The 8,117-nt window shown below is 32.7% G+C and overlaps 1 non-coding gene across 1 annotated transcript; it reads right to left on the bottom strand.

Annotated features, from left to right (window-relative positions):
• Nucleotides 1-368: 368 nt before the first annotated feature.
• Nucleotides 369-475, bottom strand: LOC129487149 (U6 spliceosomal RNA). The gene has a single exon (XR_008659250.1). It is a non-coding gene; the product is annotated as a U6 spliceosomal RNA (small nuclear RNA).
• Nucleotides 476-8,117: the final 7,642 nt, after the last annotated feature.

The following is an 8,117-nucleotide window of genomic DNA, read 5'->3' as shown; positions in this document are numbered from 1 at the left end:
ATGAGATAAACCGGGTACCTCAGTTGGAAATGCTGAAATCACCTACCTTTTACATCAATCTTGCTGTGAGTTGCATACCAGAGCTGTTCCTATTTGGCAATCTTGCCAGCAATCCTGGAATTTCTTTTCTTTAAGAATGTTAAATACTGGCTCTCAGTCTCTTATCACTTGCAGGGTTTCTGCTAAGAGGTCTGCTGTTAGTCTGATGGGCTTCCCTTCCTTTTAACTTGATCTTTTCCTGTAGCTACCTTCAACATTTTTTTCTTTCATTTTGACCTTGGAAAATCTGATGACTGTGTGTCTTGGGGATAATCTTCTTGTGAAGTATCTTCTTGCGGTTCTCTGAATTTCCTGAATTTTGGTGTTGGAAAAATATGGAACACTTCATGAATTTGTATGTCATCCTTGTACAGGGGCCATGCTAATCTTCTCTGTCTTGTTCCAATTTTAGTATATGTGGTGCCAAAGTGAGCACTTGAAAGTTAATTCTGTCAAAGCTTTAAAAATTAAAAACTCCAGGGAAGATTTTCTAAAACCTTCTAAATAATTGTTGGTAAAACAATTAAAACATTGATACCAAATCCAGTAGAAATAAAACATATAGCAAACAGTAAGGATAGATCTCACATCTGGATACCATTGCATTCCCCCATCCCTATGAAAATTGCAATTAAATTAAAATGTCATTGAAAGAATAATAGGCAACAATCAACTAGGGTGCTTCTCTGGAATGCAAATACTGGGAAATTGTATAAGAACCATGTTAATCTTGCAAGACAGAAAGGTACTGATTTTTTTCTTCTGTAAATGCTGAAAATATAAGAAAATTCATGTCTGTTCTTACAAAAAAATAAAAACTACTACAATATTAAGGATAGATAGATATATAGGTAAATTTATCTCTTTGAACACAAAGCAAGCAAGTATTCAATACTTAATAAGGAAACCTAGAAAGCATTTTCACAATTTAGCAACAAGGCATAGAATGTCCATTTTTGCCATTATTACTAAATAATTTTGAAAATATGAACTAGTGCATTTTGACAAGAGGAAAAAATAAGGCATAAGAATTGGATAGAAAAAATATAAATTGTTCTTTGCAGGTAATGTGACTCTCCACTTAGAAGTCTCCACTTAATTAACAAAAACTAATAAATGTAGATAATAAAGACTTTAGTAAGTGGGCAAGTAGTCTAATTTACAGAATTAAAAGAAAAACTTAGTGTCATAAATGTTTAATATTGCAGTTTTATAATCTATTTTAGTATTTGGTAGGAAAAGAACATAATCATAACTGGTTTTTGCATATTTTAATGATAATTCTTACATACTCTTTTACAGTAACTATAAGATTATTTTGTGATATGAGATTTTGACTAAGATATTATTAAATTTCTATAACAGATTGGCTTTAAGAAAATTGACTTCCTTATATGATTGAGTCTCTTATTTTATTATTTTATAATAGTCTTTTAATTTGTTTGAGTTTTACTTTATGTTCTCCAGAGATTTCTTGTTTCCTTTACATAAATCTTGTTAATTTCTGAAGTATATTTATTAGCATTCATTATGTTTTTTTTAAAGTATTAACATAAATTCAGAAAATTTCTGATGCTTGCTAAATTAATTTTAAAAGATTCCCTTTCTAGAATGATACTGTTAGATTTTTAAGTAAATATCTTCAAATAGCAGTAATTAAATACACAGATGTGTTTGTATATGTGTGTGTGTGTGGATGTGTGCGCACAATTGAATTAGCTAATACTTCCACAATAATTTCTAGTAATTGTGGTTATGGTGGACATTTTTGCTTTTTTCTTTACTGGGAATTCATCTAGCATTTGTCATTAAGCACAAAAGATGTCTAGTATTAAATACATGTTTATGTGTTTGTATATTCATCGGCTCATTAAGAAAGCAATAATTGGAATTGGTGCATGTATTGAAGGAGTTAATGGAATTGCTATGCAGATGTTGAGGGCAAGAATATTCCAGAAGAGAAACCGCCACCATAAGGGCCCTAGTGTCTGAAATATTGAAGAAGCAGCAACAAGGTCAAGGTGATGGGAACAGATAAAGATGAGAAACGTGGTAGAAATTAGGTCACAGGTAAAGAAGGCCCAAATATATAGAGCCATGAGCATTGTGATGACTTTGGCTTTGATTGTGATCACAAAGCGGAGCCATTGCAGAATTTTCAGCAAAATAGTGGCATAATAAGTGTTGTATTTTTAAAAGAATCATCCCAGTAATAGCATCTCTAACTCTACATTGTCTAAACCTTTAAATGATGCTGTTTTTCATTCTCCTTGAAGCCCAAATTCTCTCTTTTATATCAGAATATAAAGTGGATGATAGGAAATTAGGCAAAAATGCCATTCAAACAATGTTTACTTGACTTTTGTTGTTGTTGCCTTAATGAGGATGATTAAAGATTATGCCATTTTTTCTGATTATTTATTTGCATAAAACTTCAGTGGTCACTGGGTCTTTGAATAGGATTAAATTGAGTTCTTTTTGTCCTTTTCCGTTATTTACCATTCCAGTGTGTAAGAATACAAAATTTAAATAGATTCTCTGAAGTCTAAAGCCTTTACATGATGCATTAAAACTGAGCCATACGCTCTGAGTTATGAGGTGCAATAATTAATTTTCTCATTTTTTCACATTTCCATGTTGTTAAATGTTAATCAATTCCTGCTGTTTGGGAGGTCAAAAATTTAAATGTTAGAAATAATACCCATAAGGAAATACATTTATTGATATTTAAGTTATTGAAAACAAAAGGATAAAGTGAGAAACATTTAATATAGAACTAAATTAATTTGATGTCCCCAAATAAGTGTACATTTTATGACTGCCATCACTATAAATAACAGTAAAATAGCATATCTCTAGTTTTATCCTGTGCTTATTAGGTTTTCATAGAGCTATAGAATTTATTTCTTTCCAATTGCTCAGTTTATAATAATTCCACAGGATACTAAACTGCATAGTTAGCATATTGTTCCTTCCATGTATTCACTTACTTTATTATGCCTTTATTCAACAGCTGTTTATTGAGCCCTAGCTATGTGCCAGATGCTGTACTTGTAGATGCTTTAGATGCAATATGAAGCAAAACAAAGGTCTCTGTCCTAGTGGAGTATTTATTTTAGTATAGGAAGAGAGACAAAAAGCTTGAAATTTTATAAACTAATGAGGGCTGTGAAAAAAATACAGAAAAATAAACTAGAGCAGAGTAAGGGAGACTGAGGCAATGGGGAGAGGAAGTCCGAAGAGTTGTTTCGATTTCAGATGAGGATGTCAGGATAGGCCTTATTGAAAGGGTGAGATATGACGAGATTTGAAAGATGTGAGGAAGTAATTGTGCAGATATTCTGAGAGAGTGTTTCTTAGTAGGGAAGGAACTCAAGTAGGGTGGACAGGACTAGGAAGAACTGAAAATTAATAGGAGAAAATATAAGAACATAGCAAGAGTTCAGATCTTATAGGGTATTGCCAGACTTTTTAAGGACTTTTTAAACTTCAGGATAAATGGGAGCCATGTCAAAGCTTGGAGGAATAATTTCATCTGCATGAGGCTTTATGAGAATCATTCTGACTACTCTGTTGAGAATAGGTTGAGGAGGCTAAGGTTAGAAGCAATGAACTCAGCCAAGCAGCAACTACAGTGATGACAGTTGAAGAGAAGATGGCAGTTAGAAAATTCGTGGTCAAATACTAAGAAAAATTCAGATTCTGATATATTTTGGATACAGATCATAGGAGATGATAGAATAGAAATGGATTTCAAATGGAAATAAATGTAAAAACACTTTGGCATTTTCTTTTGGCTCTGAAAAACTGGAACTTTAGTGATGCAATCAATGTGATGCGCAGAACTGTAGGAGTAACAGGTATGAGGGAGAGATGAGAAGTTGAACTTGAGATGAAGTGTTGAGACACTGAACTTGAATTGTCTTTTGAACAGCAGATGGAGAGGTGTAGTGAGTACTTGGATATAATAAGAGTTTAAGATTCTGGAAAGAAGCCTAGCCTGGATATAAAGCTTTGAGATTGATTGCATACTCAGTTTGCAAAGCTCTCAAACTGCCTGGTCTTTCCATGAAATGAGTGTGACTAGAACAGAGGGTAAGGCCTGTGGTCCTAGGCACCTCAACATAAAGAGATCAATAAAGAAAGGAACTGCAATAGAGTCTGAAAAGGAGCAATGGTGTTGGTAGAATGAATTCCATGCAGGACTGGATTCATGGGCACAAATCCTGTGAATGGCCTTATGCTCAAAAGGACCCAGTTTTAGTGCATTTGGGCCATTGTAACAAAATACCACAAGTTAAGTGTCTTATACACAACAAACACTTATTTCTCACAGTTCTGGAGGCTGGGAAGTCCAAGTGCAAGGTGCCAGCAAATTCACTGTCTGGTGGGGGCCTGCTTTCTGGTTCATAGATAGAGCTTTCTTGCTATGTCTTCACATGGTGAAAGGTGCTAACTAACTCTCTAAGGTCTTTTTAAGAACACTAATCCCAATCATGAGTGTTCTACTATCATGACCTAATTACCTCCCCAAAAGTCCCACCTCCTAATACTATCACCTGTCAGGGAAGGATTTTAATATATGAGTCTGGCAGGAGACACGAACATTCAGACCATAGCAAACCCCACACTTGGTTTAATGCTCTACTATTACTGTCTTGAGATTCCTAATTATTTTTGAACAGGGGGGCTCTACAAATTATGTAGTTGTCCTGATTCCATGCTACTCAGGTAATACATCTAGAGCAAACAAGATAACTACCAACTAGATAATGGGCTTTGGTTAAGATAAAAACTAAATATTTTTTCATGTAATTATATATATGTACAGAGAAACAAAGATGTCTTAAGCTATAAATCTGTTTCTTCTACTTAATATGTACACATTTCTTTGATATCTTTGATTTTTAATTACTTCATAATGCTTGCTTCTTTTTCATCATCTCTACTAAGATTTAAAAAATTTGGGTTCAACAATCATTTATTTTTATTATTATATTTTCTTTATTTTCCCTAATCTTATCATCTCAGACCCTAGCACAATTTCTAGTACATAGCAAGTGCTCAATTATTATTTGCTATCAGCTTTTCCAAATGTTGCCATAAGTAGCTAATTGATCAGTGGCTTTTTCTCGGTTTAAAATCTAGAATTTCTGCAGCTTTTTATAAGTTTTCACCTTCTTCTGTTTTAAATTTACTTTACTTTAGATTATTTTGAACCATATTTTGCATGTTTTCTTCTTCCCAATTTTTTTTGGTGTATTTTTAGTCCTCTTTGTTCTAAATAAACAATAGGTATAAATCACTTAGATTAATAATTAGTCCTTAGCCTTCTTTTCTTATTAACTGCTGTTACTTTTGTCTATCTCTGTAACTATTACCTTTCCAATATAAATAGCTATGCCTCTCTCTCCAGATTCAAACTCAATGTTCTTCTGGCCACTGGCCATCTCAGTCTCTTTGTTGTTCTGATATCTTGTCCCACCTGTCTGCTACTTCTAAGTGCCTTATTTCTGTTGACTATTATGCTGTCACTAACCTACCTGTAGAATGTTCTTGGATTCCTACCTGTCATTAATGGACTACTCCTATAGTTTCCATTTTTAAGTGACATTCCTTCCTTTCTATATCCACAGCCTCCAGCATGATTCTGTTTCTCAGTCCCTCTCTAGAGGGCCAAATACTTCGCAGTCAGATCCCTTCCACGCAAATCAGAATCGCATATCCAAAGCACAATTTCCATTATATTACCTCATCTTAAAAAGAAGAAAATCTCCAGTCTCTCCCTATTGTCTCTGCTTCCCAGACCGTGTCAGACTATTCTAGCATATTATAACCAATCATGAAGTATATCTTTGATGATAAGTTAGCAATTATAATTAAAGTCTAAAAGTTGTGAATGATTTTCTTTTTTAAAAATTAATTAAGTGTGCACATTATATCACACCTATTCCCTTGCCTTCTGAAGTGCTTTTCTTGAGTAGAAACGAAAGAAAGACAGGCAGTAACAAAAACACAAATAAAATTCAAAAATTGCACATAACCCATCAGTCACATTATCCATTACACAGCTCCAAGTGCCCAACTATCAGTGACATAATATGAATTAGTTATGATGTTCAGGATTTATCATAATCAGTAGCAACGTTCATCTTACTTCCTTGCATTTTTTATTTTACTTTTTTTTGTTTTGTTTTGATCAAAACACATGGATTGCTTTGTGCATACAGTAATTGTTCATCTTGTCTGCTCTAGCACACACACAGAGCTGCTCGCTCCCACACACACGGAGTTGAGAATTCCTGAAATACAGATATCAGTGCAAGCATAGCCCTGGTATGCAAGAACAAATGAACCTGGCTCACATCTATCAGCTTATTTGTCATCACTCTGTAAAAGAAGTGGCTTTTCTCTTTATCCTGATCTTCTTGCTTTTGGCCACTTTTTTCCACCATCTTCACAAGTCAGATATTTATATTTCAAGGCTCATTTCAAATGACACCTCCTCCTTGAGCTTCATAAAATCTGCCTTTCCTTAAACCCCAACACTCCTTTTACCTTACTAGAGACATAGTACATAGCCTGTCTTACAGTCGTCTGTATATTTGTATTAACTTCCTGCATGACTCCAAATGTTTCTTGTGTATTCATCCTGAGCCTAGAAGAGTATCTTGAAAAGAAGTGAAAACACTTAAATATTAGAGATATTTAAAACCCTTATTAAATGCCTGGTTGTTTCTCACATACAAGAAAAAATTAAAAAAAAAAACAGCTCTAACTAGTCTTAAGGTGTGATTCCTCACTAGCATGCTTGACACCATATTTCCCAAAAGCATAAGATAAATTTATTTTTACATGAAGGTTAACATTAGGGTTTCTACATTAATGCATTATTACTATAATCATGAAGATTTCTCATGGGAATTGTTAAAACAAAACAAAAGCTTTGTGTTTCTAAGAATTACAAATTCTTTTCAAAATGAAATAAGCATGTTTCCTAGCCAAAGAACATGTGTGTCTAAATATCTAGGCAAAATAGACTTGAGCCATGTTATAATGTTCAGTCTATAAAACTACATTTTAAATGAAGCTAACATAAAAAAATTCTGTGAATGTTTTAATAATACTACCTTAAAAATGTTCCAAGCACTGATATTTGAAATTCTAGAATAGTAAATCATACAAAATGATAATTTACTCTTGGATAATAAGTCAAATTTTACATTAGTTATAAATATATGTCCGCAAACGCTCCTGCTGATGTGTTTTTGACAAAATAAGGCCAACATTCAAATAAAGTATAGACAAAAGGAGACATTTAGAAAAGAATGTGTTATAATAACAGTAGGAATACAGTTTGGGAAATTTTATTGAGAATTACTCAAGCAAAGGCAGCATAAAACACAAGTGTAATATAGATATTGAAGAAGAGTATACTAATATTTATTATCTTTACCTTTTTTATTTCTTTAAACTGAATATATATTTACCAATTTACAGAGGAAAATGAAGTAAATCATGCAATAATCTACAGACAATTACACAATATTTGTGATTGAACTATTGTAATATTTCATAGTTTAGACTTGCAGTGACATGACAATTCAAGTACATTATCCTTTTGTTACAAGTATAATATTTATATATATTTAACTCCTCAAATTCTTGCCTGAGTATCATGAAAAATGCAAGAATATATGTCATGATAACACTGTAATTTAAGAATGATTTTGTATTGTCTGAATATGTGCATGTTTGGGCCAGATAGTGAAATCTGCAGCAAATATTATAATATTTGATATATCTATTTTAAAAACTTCCATAAGTATTTCTATAGTTATAGTTAGAAAATAAACATTTATATAAGTATGTTATTTTAGAATAACCTCAAATATTACTTGTTTCCCCTAACATGAGAAAGAAAATAGTTATTTTATTTTTTAAAACCATTGTATATATTCTACTGAGGTTCACTCCCTAGCAGTCTCTTTTTCTTAACGAATACATTTTGAATGAGAAGACATCCTAAGGCAGACATTCTAAGTCAGACATATTGTACCTATTAAACTAAGGCAGAA

This window comes from Symphalangus syndactylus, chromosome 7, assembly GCF_028878055.3.
Source record: "Symphalangus syndactylus isolate Jambi chromosome 7, NHGRI_mSymSyn1-v2.1_pri, whole genome shotgun sequence".
Classification (NCBI taxonomy): Eukaryota; Metazoa; Chordata; class Mammalia; order Primates; family Hylobatidae; genus Symphalangus; species Symphalangus syndactylus.
Note: the sequence above shows the minus strand (reverse complement) of the source record. Positions and strands in the feature narration are given on the sequence as shown.